At 43.3% G+C, this 20,146-nt stretch overlaps 1 protein-coding gene across 1 annotated transcript in view; it reads left to right on the top strand.

Annotated features, from left to right (window-relative positions):
- Positions 1 to 1,689: 1,689 nt before the first annotated feature.
- Positions 1,690 to 20,146, top strand: part of LOC130681275 (bromodomain adjacent to zinc finger domain protein 2B-like) — a 113,158-nt gene continuing 94,701 nt past the window's right edge. Inside the window, exon 1 of the mRNA XM_057493912.1 lies at positions 1,690 to 1,812. The gene's annotated coding sequence lies outside the window, so the exon portion shown is untranslated. The remainder of the gene's footprint in view (positions 1,813 to 20,146) is intronic.

The following is a 20,146-nucleotide window of genomic DNA, read 5'->3' as shown; positions in this document are numbered from 1 at the left end:
ACTGTTGGTGAGAATGTAAATTCAACTATTGTGGAAGGCAGTATGGAGGTTCCTCAAAAAACTCAAAATAGAAATACCATTTGACCCAGGAATTCCACTCCTGGTGATTTACCCTAAATGCAGGAGCCCAGTTAGAAAGAGACATATGCACCCCTATGTTTATCGCTGCACTATTTACAATAGCCAAGAAATGGAAGCAACATAAGTGTCCATCAGTAGGTGAATGGATAAAGAAGATGTGGTACGTATACACAATGGAAGAGAACATATTCCGACCATTTGCAACAACATGGATGGAGGTAGAGGATATTACGCTCAGTGAAATAAGACAGGCGGAGGAAGACAAGTATCAAATGATTTCACTCATCTGTGGAGTATAAGAACAAAGTAAAAACTGTAAGGGACAAAACAGCAGCAGACTCACAGAACCCAAGAAGGGAATAAAAGCTCCCAAAGGGAAAGAGACTGGGGAGGATGGGTGGGAAGGGAGGGATAAGCGGGGAAAAGGAGCATTATGATTAGCGCACCTAATGCTGGGGGGGTGGGGTGGGGCACCGGGAAGGCAATATAGCACAGAGAAGACAAGTAGTGATTTTATAGCATCTTACTGCGCTGATGGACCGTGAGTGTAATGGAGTATGTGGTGGGGACTTGAAAATAGGGGTAGTGTAGAAACCATAATGTTGCTCATGTAATTGTACATTAATAATACCAAAAAAAAAAAAAAAATGAGGCTATTTGGGTGGAGCTTTACTCCACTCCAAGAGATGTCCTTATGAGAAGTTGGGGCCTATGGAGAAACACCAGGTATGTGCATGGCAGACAGAAGGCCATGTGAAGGCGCAGCAAGGAGGCAGCCGTCTGCAAGCCTGGGAGAGAGGCTTTGGGCCAGACCAACCCTGCCAGCCCGTGGATCTTGGTCCTTAAGCTCCAGAACTCCATGAAAATAAGTTTCTGTTGACTAAGCCACCCAGTCTGCGGACTCCTGTTATAGCAGGAGTGCCTTCTCCCTCCCGCCAGTCACCAAGTCCTACCCACCCTACTTCCTAAACATTTCTGCAGTCCCTGCAGCCTAAGCTCTGCATACCCATTCAACGGCCCTCGTCCAGCACCCCATCAAATCTTTTGTGGATGCCTGTAGCATCCTCTGAGTAGTCCTTCTGCTATCGCTTTGCCCCCACGAATCCAGTCTCCAAAGAGAGGCCAGAGTGCTCACTTAAAAATGGAATCCTTTCCCCTGATCTAAAACCCTTCAATCTCTCAAAGAATAAAATCAGAACTTAATTTGGCAGGCAGGCCGAGCATGATCATGAGGGCCGTCAGTCGGGGACGGGCAGCCAATGGGCGCAGAAAGCGTAATCCGGGGGCGGAGTAGTCGCTGCAGGCACCGCCTCCGCCTTTAGTCAACCGTCAGTAGCATGTTGAGCGTTGCAGGGATACCGTCGGGCGCCGCGTCCTCCGTGCTTCGAGCCGCCGTACCGTGTGCGCAGCGGGCCGACGGAGACCAGTGATGGGCCCGCGAAGTTCTGGGCCCGCTCTGTGCTTGGCTGCGCCTTCCTCCCGACCTCGGCCCCCAGCCTCGGATCGCCGCGTCGCACCCGCTGGGCTCCCGGCGCCGCACTCGCCCCTTCTCGGCTCTTCCGCGACGGGCGGAGGGCGGCGGTCGGCGCGGACATGGAGCCGCTGGCCCGGCCGGACTTCAGAGACCTCGGCTGAGAAGCGGCTCCCGCTTCCGCGGATCTGCGGTGGAGGGTCCCGAGCGGGCCCCGCTTCAGGGGTGAAGACGACAGCGACGGCCCTGCGGGCTGGAAGGTACGTGGCCGCGGGGCGCGGCGGGACCCCTGCCTCCGCCTGAGGGCACGGGGTAACCGGACAAGGGGGCGGCCGTGCGAGTTGCTCGGCGAGCCGCTCGTGGCCCGTGGGGCCGGGAAGCGGCCGACGCGGGTGGTGGGCTCGCGGGGCCCGGCCGGGGGCCTGAAGTCGGCGCGCTCCGCCGGAGGGGCCGCCCGGGAAGGGAGGGAGCGGAGCAGGTGCGCCCGGGCTGACGTCCGAGCGGCCGGCGAAGTTCGCCGGGGCAGGGGGGAGAGGGGCTCGCCGGAGCCGCTGCTCCTCGGTCCCGGCCCAGGTGGTGAGCGCGTCAGCTCTCCGCCCCGCGGCGCGCGTCCTCCCAACCCAGGGCCGCGCCCCCGACCTGCCCCCGCCGCCCGGGACGGGGCCGCGCAGAAGGGGTGGCCGGTGGGCGTTTTGTCGTGTTTGGATTTTCTCGGCGGGGGCCTCGAGGGCGAGGGCCGGGCGGCTGAAGTTCAGGTGGGACGGGCGGCGGGGCGGCGGGGGAGAGGCCCCCCGAGGCAGCGCCTTTAAAATAAAATATTTTTTCATTAGGTACCTCTCGTTTTTTTAATTGGGAATGAAGTTTCTTTACTTTGATCTGGGAACTGACAGGGAATTTTCTTGTATTTAGAAATTCACATTTTTCTGGCATTTCGGTTTGTAATCTGCAGCTGAGTAGTTTGTAAGTCGCCACAGAGATTCTGAGACAGGGACCGTGGGTGTAGTCAGAGTAGCGTGAGGGCCTCTGGAAAAAGACGCCTACCAAAACTCCGTATTAAACAATTCAGCAAAGTCAGAGTCACATTAATTCTTTAAAGTAAAGTATCAAACTAGGACTATAAGCATTCTTAAGTGAAGATTAGTTAAAACTAAAAAGCCAGGAGTAACCCGGCCTGGAATGTTTGAACATCCCCCAGATAAGAAAGTAGCTCTGCATAGCCCATGTCTTCATTGTGTCAATTAAAAGAGGCTATTGTAAAATTTACTTCAGCCTGCCTAAAGGCCCAGTTTATCTTTAACTTTGCCCAGATGCCTCCTCCAGCCCCAAGTCAAGGACTATATAACCTGGGCAGCTAATGTGGCAATAAGCCCAGTCACAAACAACAAAGTAAAAGACAGGAAGCATCCCGTCTTAAAGATAAGATTGCATTTTAATAGCCAGGAAGTTAACAAGTAAGGTACTTTTTTTTTTTACTAAGGTATTACTGATATACATTCCTCTGAAGGTTTCACATGAAAAAACAATGTGGTTGATACATTCACCCATATTATCTAGTCCAGGCCCCTCATACCCCATTGCAGTCACTGTCCATCAGTGTAGTAAGATGCCACAGGTTCACTATTTGCCAAGAAGTAAGAATCTTTATTTTATTTTATTTATTTTGGTATCATTAATCTACAATTACATGAGGGACGTTATGTTTACCAGTTTACCCCCTTCACCAAGTCCACCCCACATACCCATTAGTCACTGTCCGTCAGTGTAGTAAGAGGCTTTAAAATCACTACTTGTCTTCTCTGTGTTGCACAGCCCTCCCTGTGGCCCCCCCACCACATTATACATGCTAATTGTAAGGCCCCTTTCTTCCCTGCCCCCCTTCTCCCTCCCTTCCCACCCATCCTCCCCAGTCCCTTTCCCTTTGGTAACTGTTAGTCCTTTCTTGGGTTCTGTGAGTCTGCTGCTCTTTCGTTCCTTCAGTTTTTCCTTTGTTCTAATATTCCACATAGGAGTGAAATCATTTGGTAGCTGTCTTTCTCCGCCTGGTTTATTTCACTGAGCATAAAATCCTCTAGCTCCATCCATGTTGTTGCAAATGGTAGGATTTGTTTTCATTTATGGCTGAATAATATTCCATTGTGTATATGTACCACCTCTTCTTTATCCATTCATCTACTGATGGACACTTAGGTTGCTTCCATGTATTGGCTATTGTAAATGGTGCTGCGATAAACATAGGGGTGTATCTGTATTTTCAAATTGGGCTTCTGCATTCTTAGGGTAAATTCCTAGAAGTGGGATTCCTGGGTCAAATGGTATTTCTATTTTGTGCTTTTGGAGGAACCTCCATACTGCTTTCCACAATGGTTGAACTAATTTAAATTCCCACCAGCAGTGTAGGAGGGTTCCCCTTTCTCCACAACCTCGCCAACAATTTGTCGTTGCTTGTCTTTTGGATGGTAGCCATGCTTACCGGTGAGAGGTGATATCTCATTGTGGTTTTAATTTGCATTCTCTGATGGCAGGCGATGTGGAGCATCTTTCATATGCCTGTTGGCCATCTGAATTTCTTCTTTGGAGAAGTGTCTGTTCAGCTCCTCTGCCCATTTTTTAATTGGATTGTTCACTTTTTGTTTGTTGAGGTGCGTGAGCTCTTTATGTATTTTGGTTGTCAACCCTTTATCGGATCTGTCATTTATGAATATATTCTCCCATACTGTAGGATGCCTTTTTGTTCTGTTGATTGTGTCTTTTGCCATACAGAAACTTTAGTTTGATGTAGTTCCATGAGTTAATTTTTACTTTTTTTTCCCTTGCTTGAGGAGATGCATTCAGAAAGAAGTTGCTCATGCTTATTTATATTATGTTGTCTTTTAAGAGTTTCATGGTTTTATGACTTACATTCAGGTCTTTGATCCATTTTGAGTTTACTTTTGTGTATGGTGTTAAACAATAATCTAGTTTCTTTCTCTTGCATGTAGCTTTCTAGTTTTGCCAACACCAGCTGTTGAAGAGGCTGTCATTTCCCCCATTGTATGTCCATGGCTCCTTTATCGTATATTAATTTATCATATATGGTTGGGTTTATATCAAGGCTCTCTTGTCTGTTCCATTGGTCCATGGGTCTGTTCTTGTGCCAGTACCAAATTGAGACACTAAGTTTCTTGTCAGTTTTCTGGACTATTTTGCAGAGTTAACATAAGAAATTTAATGCTTTGATTCTTTCCCAGAATAGTAGTTTCTTGGTTTGGGAACATATCAATCAAGGCTGCCTGCCCTGCTTTCCAGATGGGCTGAGTTATTGTCTGTTTGTTAAATAATAAGTTAAGAATCTTGCTTCTTAACTTATTGAGTGTTAAAATGCAATTTTATCTTTAAGGTGGAAGCCTTCATGCCCTTCACTATGTTTTTTACAGCAGGGCCTGCCTGCTGTATTAATTGCCCAGGTTATATATGACTTGATTAGGGGCTGGAGGAGGAAAAGCAGCATCTGGGCACAGTTAAAGAAGATAAGCTGGGCCTTTTAGCAGCTAAAGTAAATTTTCCAATAGCCTCATTTAATTGACACAATGAAGACATGGGCTATGCTGAGCTACTTTCTTATCTGGGGGATGCTCAAACATTCCAGGCCAGGTTACTCCTGGCTTTTTGGTTTTAACGAATCTTCACTGAAGAATGCTTACATTCCTAGTTTGATATTTTACTTTAGAGAATTAAAGTGACTCTGACGTTGCTGAGTTGTTGAATATGGAGTTTTGGTAGGGGTCTTTTTCCAGAGGCCCTCACCCTACTCTGACTATGCCCACGGTCCTTGTCTCATTATGACAGCTAATTATTTTTGCTACATTAAATGTTAATATAAATTGAGGTGCGAATGGGCATAACATCCTCATTTCCAAATTGTAGATTTTATCATGTGTATGAGAACCCTCCTGAAATGACAAAGCATTATACTCAATGAGTATTTTTAACATTAAATGATTAGGTATTACAGGAAATAACTGATACTTTACTTCCTGGCTTAACCTCTCCAAGGGCCCAAGGGCCAAATTTAGAGTAGGCAGGTAGCCTAGCACAAGTAAATTTACGCACCCACCCCAAACCCATCCGAACTCTCTTTACACCAATTTACATTCTCAGAAGTAGCATACCCAGGTTTCTTTTCCACCACATCCTTGCCTAAACTTGTCTCTTGTTTTGTTTTGTTTTGTTTTGTTTTGTTTTGTTTTGTTGACACCTGCTATTCTGACTGGCGTGAGGTGATATCTCATTTGGTTTTGAGTTGTATTTCCATGATGACTAGTGATGTGAGAATCCTTTCATGTGGTTGTTGGCCATCTGTATGCCTCCTTTTGAAAAATGTCTGTTCAGGCCCTTTGCCCAACTTTTTATCACATTGTTTTCCATTTGCTTTTGGTGTTGAGTTGTATGAGTTCTTTATACATTTTTGGTATGAGCTCCTTATCAGATACGTCATTTGCAAACACATTCTCACATTCACTAGGTTGTCTTCTCACATTGTTGATGGCTTCCTTTGCTGTGAGGAAGTGTTTTAGTTTGGTGTAGTGTCACTGGTTTATTTTTGCTTTTTGTTTTCCTTGCTGGGGAGACATATCTAGAAAAAAACTGTAATGCCAGTGTTCAAGAGTTTACTGCCCATGCTTTCTTCTAGGAGTTTTATGGTTTCTGGTCTTACTTTAGGTCTTTAAACCAGTTTGAGTTTACTTTGTGTATGGTGTAAGACAGCAGTGCAGTTTCATTCCATTGTATAAGGCTGTCTTGTTCTCCCAGCACCATTTTTGGAGACTGTCTTTTCACCATTGCGTATACTTGCTTCCTTTGTCACGTATTAACTGACCGTATAAGTGTAAGTTTATTTCTGAGCAATCTATTCTATTCCATTGATGTGTGTCTATTTTTGTGCCAGTACCTACTCTTTGATTACTGTAGCTATACAACACAGTTTGAAGTCAGGAAGCATGGTCCTCTCTCTATCTTTATTTTTCTTTCTCAAGATTTCTTTGGCAATTTGGGGTCTTTTGTGGTTCTGTACACATTTTACATTTATTTCTCTAGTGTTGTAAAAACATGCTATTGGTATTTGATAGGGATTGCATTGCACCTGTAGATCGCTTGGGGGTATTAAGGTCATTTTAACTATATTGATTATTCCCGCCCATGAGCATGGAATAGCTTTTTTACATATTTGTGTCAAATTCAGTTTCTTTCATCAGTGTCTCATAGTTTTCAGAATGCAATCTTTCTCCTACTTGGTTAGATTTATGTCTAAACTTCATTCATTTTTATTATTTTTTATCTTTGTATTTTTATTTTGTTATGATTAATGTACAATTACATGAAGAACATTATGTTTACTAGGGTCCCCCCTTCACCAAGTCCCCCCCACAAACCCCATTATAGTCACTGTCCATCAGCGTAGTAAGATGTTGTAGAATCACTGCTTGTCTTCTCTGTTGCAGAGCCCTCCCCATGCCTCCGTCATATTATACATGCTAATCGTAATACCCCCTTTCTTTTTCTCCCACGCTGATCCCTCCCTTCCCTCCCATTCTCCCCAGTCCCTTTCCCTTTGGTAACTGTTAGTCCATTCTTGGGTTCTGTGAGTCCGCTGCTGTTTCGTTCCTTCTGTTTTTGCTTTGTTCTTATACTCCACAGAGTATTGGAATCATTTGCTACTTGTCTTTCTCCACCTGGCTTATTTTAGTGAGCATATCACCCTGTAGCTCCATCCATGTTGTTGCAAATGGTGGTATGATTTGTTTTCTTATTGCTGAATGATATTCCATAGTGTATATGTACCACCTCTTCTTTATCCATTCATCTCCTGATGGGCACTTAGGTTGCTTCCATTTCTTGGCTATTGTAAATAGTGCTGCGATCAACATAGTGGTGCATATGTCTCTTTCAAACTGGGCTCCTGCATTCTTAGGGTAAATTCCTAGGAGAGGAATTCCTGGGACAAATAGTATGTCTGTTTTTTGGATTTTTGGGGAACCTCCATACTGCTTTCCACAATGGTTGAACTGACTGACATTCCCACCAGCAGTATAGGAGGGTTCCCTTTTCTCCACATCTTCACCAACATCTGTTGTTGTCTGTCTTTTGGATGGTGGCCATCCTCACTGGTGTGAGGTGATACCCCAGTGTGGCTTTAATGTGCAGTTCTCTGATGATTAGCAATGTGGAGCATCTTTTCATGTGCCTGTCTGCCACCTGAAATTGCTTCTTTGGAGAAGTGTCTGTTCAGATCCTCTGCCCATTTTGTAATTGGATTATTTGCTTTCTGTGTGTTGAGGTACGTGAGCTCTTAATACATATTTTGGATGGCAACCCCTTATCGGTTATGTTATCTATGAATATATTCTCCCATCCTGTAGGATGTCTTTTTGTTCTACTGATGGTGTTCAAACGGAATCTTATACCCCGTGCCATGTCATTCCAATTCTAATTTTTTTCTTTCCAGAACACCAATTGACTGAGAAAACTGTTATGAAGAGGAGAAGATGTGATACAGGAAAATCGAGCCTAAGCTGAGAAGTGAGATGGTGTGGAGACTGGTAGATAGTATCTTTCCATGTGTTGCTTTCAAGGGTCATAGCGAAAAAAGGTTGCTAAGGAGATAAAGCCCTGGGTGTTTACATCACCTGGTATCGGTGGAGCCACCTAGCCACTAGCCATTAATGGGAAGGCTAGCATGCGGCACTGTTATCTTTCCTGCGGAGTTAGACGTGTGGCATCCCCCATTTGCAGTTCTGTCAGACCCTGTGTGGGACTGTCCTGGCACTGGTGGTGGTGGACCTGAGAGCTCTGCCATTCCTGCTGGGCTGTTCCAGCATCCCTCTCAGAACAAGGCCTCAGTAGTGCTCCTGGTAGAGAGAGAGAGAGAGAGAGAGAGAGAGAGAGAGAGAGAGAGAGAGAGAGAGAGAGAGAAAGAGAGAGAGAGAATTGCACTCAAGAGACGGGCAGTTTTTTTCTCTAGCTCCATGAGCATGTTCCTGATGTTTATTTTGAGATCTGTTTCAGGAAGATTGATTTGAGTCCTGTTACCAGGTTCCTTTGACGGTTCATATTTGTAGGTGGCACCCTCTAGCTCCCAGGAGATTTACTCTCTGGGGCTGCTCAGCCCTTTGGGGGGATGGCAAGGGTCACGGGAGCAGCGCTGGTGCCCTCCCCTGCCGGGAGGAAAGAGGTCTCTCCTGCTTCCCGGCCACAGTGCCTGTCTCCACTGCCAGGGCCAGTTTGCGGAGCACGCAGGGAGAAGCTGCCGTAGGTGGGGACGTCCTCTCGCTGGCCTGGTGCGATGGTGGGGGCCGCCGGGTAGCAAGCCAGTGCCGGCAGGGAGGCAGGCCGTGTATCAGTCACAGCACGGTAGGGGGGCCTCGGAGCTGCGAGGCCAGCCAGGGGGACGGAGCGACTGGAGCTCCTAAAAGTTCTCCCGCCTGCTGGGCAGAGTGCACCCGGGCAGTTTGGCGCACCTGTCCTTTCTCCTTAGTGGCAAGCTCTGGAAGCCTTGTCCCTTTAGCAGCTGTCTCGCTGTTAGGAAGTCTCTCAGACTGCCCGCCTTTCTTTTGTCCCATAGCGGCCGGATGTGGATCCCTGTGTTGTCCCACAGTGGCTGGAATCTCAAGTCTCTGGAAGTATTCTGCCTGTCTTGGCTTTCCAACCCCACCGATCCTCCAGAGTGCACCATGTATGGTAGGTTTGTGCTCCCAGAGCACATCTCCAGGGCTGGGTGTTCAGCAGTCCTAGGCCTCCACCCCCCTCCCCGGTTCCGTTTCTCTTCCTCCCTACTGTGAGCTCAGGTGTGGGAAGGGCTTTGGGTCCCTGTGAATCACGGCTTTGTACGTCACCCTTCTCCTTGAGGTGACAGCCTGCCGCAGCAGCCTTCTTCCCTGCTGCTCTTCCAGAATTTGGGGTAGTTGTTCTATTTCCATATTGTACGTCTGTATGTGGTTCTGGGAGGAGGTTTCTTCCTCCCATCTCAAGCTGCCTTCTTCAATCCCATCAATCCATCTTTTTTTTTTTTTTTTCAATTACACTTGTGTAGGGTTCCTTTCCCCACCCCTTCGACTTGTAGTTTGTCTGTGTCCTTGGATCTCAAGTGAGTCTCCTTAAGGGAGCACGTAGGTCATCCTGAGTTTTCATCCCTTCTTCTAATCCTGTTTCTTTTGATTGGAGCATTGAAAGTCTGTCCTTTCATTCTGATAATTGATAGCTGTGGCCTTATTGCACTTTTAAATTTTTTATTTATTTTTTATTTTGTTATTATTAATCTACAATTAGATGAAGAAAATTATGTTTACTAGGCTCCCCCCTTCAAGTCCTCCTCAGAAACCCCATTACAGTCCCTGTCCATCAGCGTAGTAAGGTGCTGTAGAATCATGGCTTGTCGTCTCTGTGTTGCACAGCCCTCCCCATGCGCCCCCCCACATTATACATGCTAATCGTAGTATACCCTTTCTTTTCACCTGCCCTTATCCCTCCCTTCCCATCCACCCTCCCCAGTCCCAGTCCCTTTCCCTTTGGTAACTGTTGGTCCATTCTTGGATTCTGTGATTCTGCTGCTGTTTTGTTCCTTCAGTTTCTCTTTGTTCTTATACTCCACAGATGAGTGAAATCATTTGGTACTTGTCTTTCTCCACCTGGCTTATTTCACTGAGTATAATACCCTCTAGCTCCATCCATGTTGTTGCAAATGGTAGGATTTGTTTTTTCTTATGGCTGCTTATTGCACTTTTTAAACTGGATTTCTTTCTTCTTTTTTGTTTGTAGTTTCACTCTGTTCTTTCATCATTGCTCTCCTGGTCATGAGCAATAGCTTTGTTATAATTGATATGTATCTATATCTATCTATCATCTATCTGTCTAATCATATATCTGTCATCTTTCTATATCTTTCTATCTATCTATCTATCTATCTATCATCTATCTATCTATCTATCTATCTATCTATCTATCTATCTGTCTATCTATCCATGTATCTATCTACTTATCTATCTATCTATCTATCTATCTATCTATCTATCTATCTATCTATCTATCTATCTATCTATCTATCCATCTATCTATCTATCTATCTATCTATCCATGTATCTATCTGCCTATCTTATCTATCTATCTATCTATCTATCTATCTATCTATCTATCTATCTATCTATCTATCTATCATCTGTCATCATCTTTTTGTCTGCCCATCTATCCTTAAGTACAGAACAGTTAGCAACATAGCTTATATGTCACTTCCCTACATTGTGCTTCCAAAAATCTTGCAAGGTAACTAGGCTGTAGAGATAGCACTGGATTCACTGAGACACTTGCAGGTCGAGTCAGCCGCTTGTGCTTACAAAACCAGTAAATGGTGGTGCAGGGACTTCAGCCCATATCTCTGTCCTCTGTCCTCTTACCTCCTTATCACTTGCTGACTGTATTCTAGCCACATTCATTGACTAAGTGCTCCCTGAAGACCACAAGTATCCTTCCTCTGGGCCTGTTGTAGACAGAAACCTAAACTTGGTGCTTTGCTCACCACCGTGTTTGAGGCACATTGGTGTCACCGCTGATAGGAGGAGGGACAAATGAAAAGGAACACCAAGTTCTAGACAGGAGCAGTTGGGAGCAAAGAGTGTGTTGTTGAGTGACGTGTTTGAGTGTCCAAACTTCCCTCTTTATCTAGTTAAATACTTCTTTACATTTGTAAACATCATGAAATCTACTGATTTCAAAAGCCCAAACACATGTTATTACAGCAATTCAGTTGTTGAGGTGAGAAAAAATGAGAAGGGCTTCACTCTACCACTTAATCTATGACTGCATACTATTAAAACCAAACAAAAAGAATCCACTGTGGCTGGAAGGGCTCTTTTGTACTCACTGTCTCTCTGGAGACTCAAACAGAATCCCCCTTTTTTTTTCAGTTTCACTTGTGTAGGGTACCTGTCCCCACCCCTTCAACTTGTAGTTTGTCTGTGTCCTTGGATCTCAAGTGAGTCTCCTGTAAGGGAGCACGTAGATGATCTTGAGTGAGCGATAGCTTTGTTTAGTATTATGATTTCCTGTCTACCTACCTACCTGTCTATTTATCTATCCATCTATCCATATCTATCTATCTACATATGTATGTATGTATGTATCTAATCTATCATCTATCTATATCTACCTGCTATCGTCTATGTACCTAATTAATCTGTATGTATATCTATCTGATCTATCAATCATCTATGTATGTATCTATTTTCTCAGTTTTGTCAATGTTCTGTCACTAGGTGCACATTCATTCCTTAACCTTCCCCACTTAGAATGCAGTCTGTTTCCAGTGAGTCTCAGACTAAGACATATGGATACACATACACAGTAATGGCTTAGTGTGATGTCACATTTCCTCCTTGTATTGACCTGCTTCACTGAAAGTCAGCATTTCTCTTAGATTTTTTATAAAGTTCACATATATGTAAATGGAAAATTCACTACCGATATGCTGTGCTTGAGTGGACAAACTACCTGACTTTTATTTCCAACTAATTTTTGTGTCTAAAAATCCTATCATTAGCCACTCAAACAAAGTAATGAATCGAGAAAATTCTTTTGCAGCAAATATTTATTTAAACGCTTAGTATGTCCTTGGCATTGAGGTAACTCTATCAATAGAAGAGTCAGCAAGTATCATATATACTAGTGCAAGTGATGTATGTAAATTATTTCCTTTGATTATCTCAACAACTCTGTGAAGTACATCGTGCACCAGATGAGTCTGAGGTTAGTGATTTTCCCCAAAGTTACCCGAAGCTGTTAAGTGAGAAATTTGGATTTGCACAGAGTGTTTGATTATAAATAGTCTACACTATTAACATCTTCAGGCTCTTGTATCTTCCTTCTTTGGAAATTGCAGCTTCAGAAGAGTGGCAGATGTTGTTATGCCAATGATTATATCAAATATACCAACAATTGATTTGGAAACAAGGGTACAAGTGAGCTGAACAGGTGTTTTAGTAATTGTATAGCAGGAAGAAGCAGTTATGTAGTGATGGTACTTAAGCTAGAAAATGAAGACTATGTAGGAGTTAAGCAGCAGAACAGGGAGTGGAAGAGTATTTCTAATAGAGGAAATCAAGTGGCTAAAGGATGTAGAGCAGGAAAGAGACTGGGACATTTGAGGAAAAGATAGAATGTGGCCAGTTATTGCCTCAAACCTTGGAAGAGTGGGGAAAATAGGCCACAGAGTATGTCAGTTTAGATAGAGATGCTCATATGTGGGTTTCCATGTTGAAAATATTGGAAATTTTTAGCAATTACCTGTGTCATGAAACAGAAGGGTAGGTTTAGGAGTAAGACTCCCCAAATGGGAAGTTTTGTAAAAAAAAAACAATAAGTAAATAGATACCTTGGTTACTTTGTAAGGCTCTGCTGTACCACAGTACTACACACTGGATTGTTTACACCACAGACATGTATCCTTTCACAGTTAGGGGTCTAGAAGTCTGAGAGTGGAGTGTCACCAGCTGGGTTCCTGCTGAGGGCTGTGGCCTGGGGTCTGCTCCATGCCTCTCTCCTAGGCTCTGGTGGGTTTTGGCAGTATTTGGCTTATAGAAGTGTTCCGCCAAACTCTGTCTTGTCAGTCACATGCCATCAGGCCTACGTGTATATCTGTGTTCAAACTTCTTTTTTTTTCTTGTTATTAATCTACAATTACATGAAGAACATTATGTTTACTAAGCCCCCCTGTTCACCAAGTCCCCCCCACACACCCCATTACAGTCACTGTCCATCAGTGTAGTAAGATGCTGTAAAATCACTACTCGTCTTCTCTGTGTTGCACAGCCCTCCCCATGCTACACCCTACGTGCTAATTATACATGATAATTGTAATACCCGCTTTCATTTTCCCTGCCCTTATCCCTCCCTTTGCACCCATACTCCCCAGTCCCTTTCCCTTTGGTAACTGTTAGTCTATTCTTGGGTTCTGTGATTCTGCTGCTGTGACGTTCCTTCAGTTTTTCTTTGTTCTTATGCTACACATATGAGTGAAACCATTTGATACTTGTCTTTCTCCGCCTGGCTTATTTCACTGAGCATAATACCGTTTAGCTCCATCCATGTTTTTGGGAATGGTAGGATCTGTTTTTTTCTTATGGCTGAGTAATATTCCACTGTGTATATGTACCACATCTTCTTTATCCATTCATCTACTGATGGACATTTAGGTTGCTTTCATATCTTGGCTATTGTAAATAGTGCAGCGATAAACATAGGGGTGCATCTGTCTTTTTCAGACTGGAGTGCTGCATTCTTAGGGTAAATTCCCAGAAGTGGAATTCCTGGGTCAAATGGTATTTCTATTTTGAGAATTCTGAGCAACCTCCATGCTGCTCTCCACAATGGTTGAACTAATTTACATTCCCACCAGCAGTGTAGGAGGGCTCCCCTTTCTTCACAATGGAGAACGTTGCCAACATTTGTTGTTGTCTTTTCAATGATGGCGATCCTTACTGGTATGAGGTGATGTCTCTTTGTGGTTTTAATTTGCATTTCTCTCATGAGAAGCGATGTGGAGCATCTTTTCATGTGCCTGTTGGCCATCTGGATTTCTTCTTTAGAGAACTGTCTATTCAGCTCCACTGCCCATTTTTTAATTGGATTATTTGCTTTCTGTGTGTTGAGGTGAATGAGATCTTTATATATTTTGGATGTCAACATGGTATGTCATTATGAATATATTCTCCCATACTGTAAGGTACCTTTTTGTTCTACTGATGGTGTCCTTTTCTGTACAGAAGCTTTTCAGCTTGAAATAGTCCCACTTATTCATTTTTGCTTTTGTTTCCATTACCCGGGGAGATATGTTCATGAAGAAGTTGCTCATGTTTATGTCTAAGAGATTTCTGCCTGTGTTTTTTCCTAGGAGTTTTATGGTTTCATGACTTACATTCAGGTCTTTGATCCATTTTGAATTTCCTTTTGTGTATGGGGTTAGACAGTGATCCAGTTTCATTCTCTTACTTGTAGCTGTCCAGTTTTGCCAGCACCATCTGTTGGAGAGACTGTCATTTCCCTGTTGTTATGCCCATGGCTCCTTTATCGTATGTTAATTGATCATATATGTTTGGGTTAATGTCTGGAGTCTGTATTCTGTCCCACTGGTCTGTGGCTCTGTTCTTGTGCCAGTACCAAATTCTCTTGATTAGTGTGGCTTTGTAGTAGAGTTTGAAGTTGGGGAGAGAGATCCCCCCCACTTCATTCTTCCTTCTCAGGATTGCTTTGGCTATTTGCGGTCTTTGGTGTTTCCATATGAATTTTTGAAGTATTTGTTCCAGTTTGTTGAAGAATGTTGTTGGTAATTTGATAGGGATTGCATCAAATCTGTATATTCCTTTGGGCAGGACGGCCATTTTGACGATATTAATTTCTCCTAGCCAAGATCATGGGATGGGTTTCCATTTGCTAGTGTCCTCTTTAATTTCTCTTAAGAGTGTCTTATAGTTTTCAGGGTATAGGTCTTTCACTTCCTTGGTTAGGTTTATTCCGAGGTATTTTATTCTTTTTGATGTAATTGTGAATGGAATTGTTCTCCTGATTTCTCTTTCTATTAGTTCATTGTAGTTGTATAGGAAAGCCACAGATTTCTGTGTGTTGATTTTGTATCCTGCAACTTTCCTGTATTCTGATATCAGTTCTAGTAGGTTTGGGGTGGAGTCTTTAGGGTTTTTTATATACAATATCATGTCATCTATAAATAGTGACAGTTTAACTTCTTGTTTCCCAGTCTGGATTCCTTTTATTTCTTTTGTTTTGCCTAATTGCGGTGGCTAGGACCTCCAGTACTATGTTGAATAACAGTGGGGAGAGTGGGCATCCCTGTGTTGTTCCCGATCTCAGAGGAGAAGCTTTTAGTTTCTTGCTTTTCAATGTGATGTTAGCTGTGGGTTTGTCATATACGGCCTTTATTATGTTGAGGTACTTGCCCTCAATGCCCATTTTGTTGAGAGTTTTTAATCATGAATGGATGTTGACTTCTGTTGAATGCTTTTTCAGCATCTATGGAGATGATCATGTGGTTTTTGTCCTTCATTTTGTTGAAGTGGTGGCTGATGTTGATGGATTTTTGAATGTTGTACCATCCTTGCATCCCTGAGATGAATCCCACTTGGTCATGGTATATGATCCTTTTGCGGTATTTTTGAATTCGGTTTGCTAATATTTTGTTGAGTATTTTTGCATCTACGTTCATCAGGGATATTGGTCTGTAGTTTTCTTTTTTGGTGGGGTCTTTGCCTGGTTTTGGTATTAGGGTGATGTTGGCTTCATAGAATGAGTTTGCTAGCATTCCCTCCTCTTCTATTTTTGGAAAACTTTGAGGAGAATGGGTATTGTGTCTTCTCTGTATGTCTGATAAAATTCTGAAGTAAATCCATCTGGCCCGGGTTTTTTTTACTTGGGTCGTTTTGTAATTACCGCTTCTGTTTTGTTGCTGGTAATTGGTTTGTTTAGATTTTCTGTTTCTTTCTAGGTCAGTCTTGGAAGGTACTATTTTTCTAGGAAGTTGTCCATTTCTCCTAGGCTTTCCAGCTTGTTAGCATATAGGTTTTCATAGCATTCTCTAATAATTGTTTGTATTTCTATGGGGTCCATCATTATTTTCTCTTTCTCGTTTCTGATTTTGTTGATGTGTGTTGATTCTCTTTTTCTCTTACTAAGTCTGGCTAGAGCCTTATCTATTTTTATTTTCTCAAAGCACGAGCTCTTGGTTTCATTGATTTTTTTTCTGTTGTTTTATTCTTCTCAATTTTATTTATTTCTTCTCTGATCTTTATTATGTCCTTCCTTCTGCTGACTTTAGGCCTCATTTGTTCTTCTTTTTCCAATTTCGATATTTGTGACATTAGACTATTCATTTGGGATTGTTCTTCCGTCTTTAAATATGCCTGGTTTGCTATATACTTTCCTCTTACGACTGCTTTTGCTGCGTCCCACAGAAGTTGGGACTTTGTGTTGTTGTTGTCATTTGTTTCCATATGTTGCTGGATCTCCATTTTAATTTTGTTGTTGATCCATTGATTATTTAGGAGCATGTTGTTAAGCCTCCATGTGTTTGTGAGCTTTTTTGCTTTCTTTGTACAATGTATTTCTTGCTTTATACCTTTGTGGTCTGAAAATTTGGTTGTTAGGATTCCAATCTTTTTGAATTTACTGTGCCTCTTTTTGTGGCCTAGCAATGCGGTCTATTCTGGACAATGTTCCATGTGCACTTCAGAAGAATGTGTATCCTGTTGCTTTTGGATGTAGAGTTCTATAGATGTCTATTAGGTCCATGTGTTCTAGTGCGTTGTTTAGTGCCTCCATGTCCTTACTTATTTTCTGTCTGGTGCATCTATCCTTTGGAATGAGTGGTGTGTTGAAGTCTGCCAAAATGAACGCATTGCATTCTATTTCCTCCTTTGGTTCTGTTAGTATTTGTTTCACATATGCTGGTGTGCTGTGTTGGGTGCATATATATTTATAATGGTTATATCCACTTGTTGGACTGACCCTTTATCATTATGTGATGTCCTTCTTTATCTCTTGTGACTTTCTTTGTTTTGATGTCTATTTTGTCTGATACCAGTAGTGCAACACCTGCTTTTTTCTCCCTGTTTGGATGGAATATGTTTTTCCATCCCTTGACTTTTAGTCTGTGCATGTCTTTGGGTTTGAGGTGCATCTCTTGTAAGTAGCATATAGAAGGGTCTTGCTCTTTTATCCATTCTATTACTCTGTCTTTTGATTGGTGCATTCAGTCCATTTGCATTTAGGGTGACTATTGAAAGATATGTACTTATTGCCATTGCAGGCTTTAGATTTGTGGTTACCAAAGGTTCAAGGTTAGGTTCTTTAGTATCTTACTGTCTCACTTAACTCGCCTATTGTGGTGTTATGAGCACTGTCTGGTGATTCTTTATTTCTCTCCCTTCTTATTCCTCCCCCTCCATTCTTTATATGTTGGGTGTTTTATTGCGTGCCCCTTTGTGTTTCCTTTGACTGCTTTTGTGGGTAGTTGATTTTATTTTTTGCCTTTAGTTTGTATTTGGTTGGTCTGCTTTCTTTGCTGTGATTTTATTTTCTCTGGTGACATCTGTTTAGCCTTAGGAGTGCTGCCATGTCGAGCAGTCCCTCTAAAATACCGTGTAGAGGTGGTTTGTGGGAGGGAAATTCCGTCAACTTTTGCTTGTCTGGGAATTGTTTACTCCCTCCTTCATATTTAAATGATAATCGTGCTGGATACAGTAATCTTGGTTCAAGGCCCTCCTGTTTCATTGCATTGAATATATTATGCCATTCTCTTCTGGCCTGTAAGGTTTCTGTTGAGAAGTCTGATGATAGCCTGTTGGGTTTTCTTTTGTAGGTGCCCCTTTTCCTCTGTCTAGCTGCCTTTGAAACTCCTTGTCCTAGATCTTTGCCATTTTATTTATTATGTGTCTTGGTGTTGTCGTCCTGGGGTCCCTTCTTTTGGGAGTTCTGTGTACTTCCGTGGTCTGATCAATTATTTCCACCCCCAGTTTGGGGAAGTTTTCAGCAATTATTTCTTGAAATACACTTTCTATCCCTTTTTCTCTCTCTTCTTCTGGTACCCCTATAATGTGGATATTGTTCCTTTTGGATTGGTAACATAGCTCTCTTAATATTGTTTCATTCCTTGAGATCCTTTTATCTCTCTCTGTGTCAGCTTCTATGCGTTCCTGTTCTCTGGTTTCTATTCCATCAATGGCTTTTTGCATCTCATCCATTCTTCATTAACATCCTTCCAGAGATTGTTTTATTTTTGTAGTCTCCCTCCCTACTTTGTCCATTAGCTCTTGCATTTTTCTCTGCAGCTCCATCAGCATGGTCATGACCTTTATTTTGAATTCTTTCTCAGGAAGATTGGTTAGGTCTGTCCCCCCAAGCTCCTTCTCAGGGGTTGTCTCTGTTAGTCTGGTCTTGATCAAATTCTTCTGACTTTTCATGGCGATAGAGGTAGTTGTGGGGAGTTGGCGCATGTGTCAGCTGGGAGAACATCCCTTCTTGCTAGTTTGTGGCCTTCGTCTCCTGTGAGAACAGCGACCCCTAGTGGCTTGTGCTGGGCAGCTGCATGCAGATGTGGCCTCTAAGTCTGGCCCGAGCGGCTGCTCTCGGTGTGGCCGGCCTCAGGTTGCTGCTCCACTGTGGCAGAGCTTTGCCGGAGGGGGAACGTGCCGGAGGCTGTTCATCGCCGTGAGGGGCCTCCAAGCTCCACTGCCGCCCAGGGGGTTAGGGCGCCCAGAGTTCCCCATGATTCCCAGCTTCTGTGCTGAGCACGCCAGGACGCTTCCGTCCAGCTGTGGGGCCCCTGTCCCTTAAAGACTTTCAAAAAAGCCCTCGCTTTTCTTTTGTCCCAGGGGCGCCAGCTGCGCTGATCCACTTGCAGGTTTTACTGTTCTGTTTCCCTAGTGTCCAGCACACCATGCACTGTGTGTCTCCGCTCCCAGTGTGGATGACTGGGGCTGGGTATTTAGCAGTCCTCGGCTCCTTCTGCCTCCCTGCTCCGACTCCTCTCCTCCCACCAAGGAGCTGGTGTGATTGGCACGCTCGGGTCCCACCGGGCCGTGGTTTGTGTCTTACCCCCTTCGTGTGGCGCTAGGGTCTCGCAGATGTAGATGTAGTCTGGCTGTTGTACTGTATCTTCTGGTCTCTCTTTTAGGAGTATTTATATTTGTTGTATTTTCAAAAATATATGTGGTTTTGGGAGGAGATTTCGGCTACTCTACTCACGCCACCATCTTCGCTCCTCCTCCCTCTGTGTCTTTTGATTGGTGCATTTCCTGCATTTACATTCAGGGTAATTATCGATAGATATGTACTTATTTCCATTGCAGGCTTTGCATTCGTGGGTACCATACGTTCAAGGATAGCTTCTTTGCCATCTAATCGTCTAACATTAACTCACTTATGCTGTTATAAACACAGTGTGATGATTCTTTATTTCCCTCCCTTCTTTTTCTACCTCCTCCACTCTCTGTGTTTTAGGTGTTTAATTCTGTACTCTCTTGTGTTTCCCTTAACTCCTTTTGTGGATAACTGATTTTATTTTTTGGCTTTAGTTAGTATTTGTTGTGCTTTTTTGGTGTGATTTTATTTTCTCTGGTACCATCTATTCAACCTTAGGAGTACTTCCATCTAAAGCAGTTCCTTTAAAATACAGTGTAGAGGTGGTTTGTGGAAGGTAAATTCCCTCAACTTTTGCTTATCTGGAAATTGTTTAATCCCTCCTTCAAATTTAAGTGATGATCTTGCTGGATACAGTATTCTTGGTGCAAGGCCCTTCTGTTTCATGCATTATATATATGATGCCACTCTCTTCTGGCCTGTAAGGTTTCTGTTGAGAAGTGTGAAAATAGCCTGATGGGTTTTCCTTTGCAGGTGATCTTTTTTCTCTGGCTGCTTTTACTACCCTGTCCTTGCCTTTGATCTTTGCCATTTTAATTATTATGTGTCTTGGTGTTGTTCTCCTTGGGTCCCTTATGTTGGGAAATCTGTGGGTTTCCATGGTCTGAGACTATTTCCTTCCCCAGCTTGGGGAAGTTTTCATCA

The sequence above is a fragment of the Manis pentadactyla genome, chromosome 16 (assembly GCF_030020395.1).
Source record: "Manis pentadactyla isolate mManPen7 chromosome 16, mManPen7.hap1, whole genome shotgun sequence".
Lineage (NCBI taxonomy): Eukaryota > Metazoa > Chordata > Mammalia > Pholidota > Manidae > Manis > Manis pentadactyla.
The sequence above is the reverse complement of the archived record's forward strand: the minus strand, read 5'-3'. Positions and strand labels throughout refer to the sequence as shown.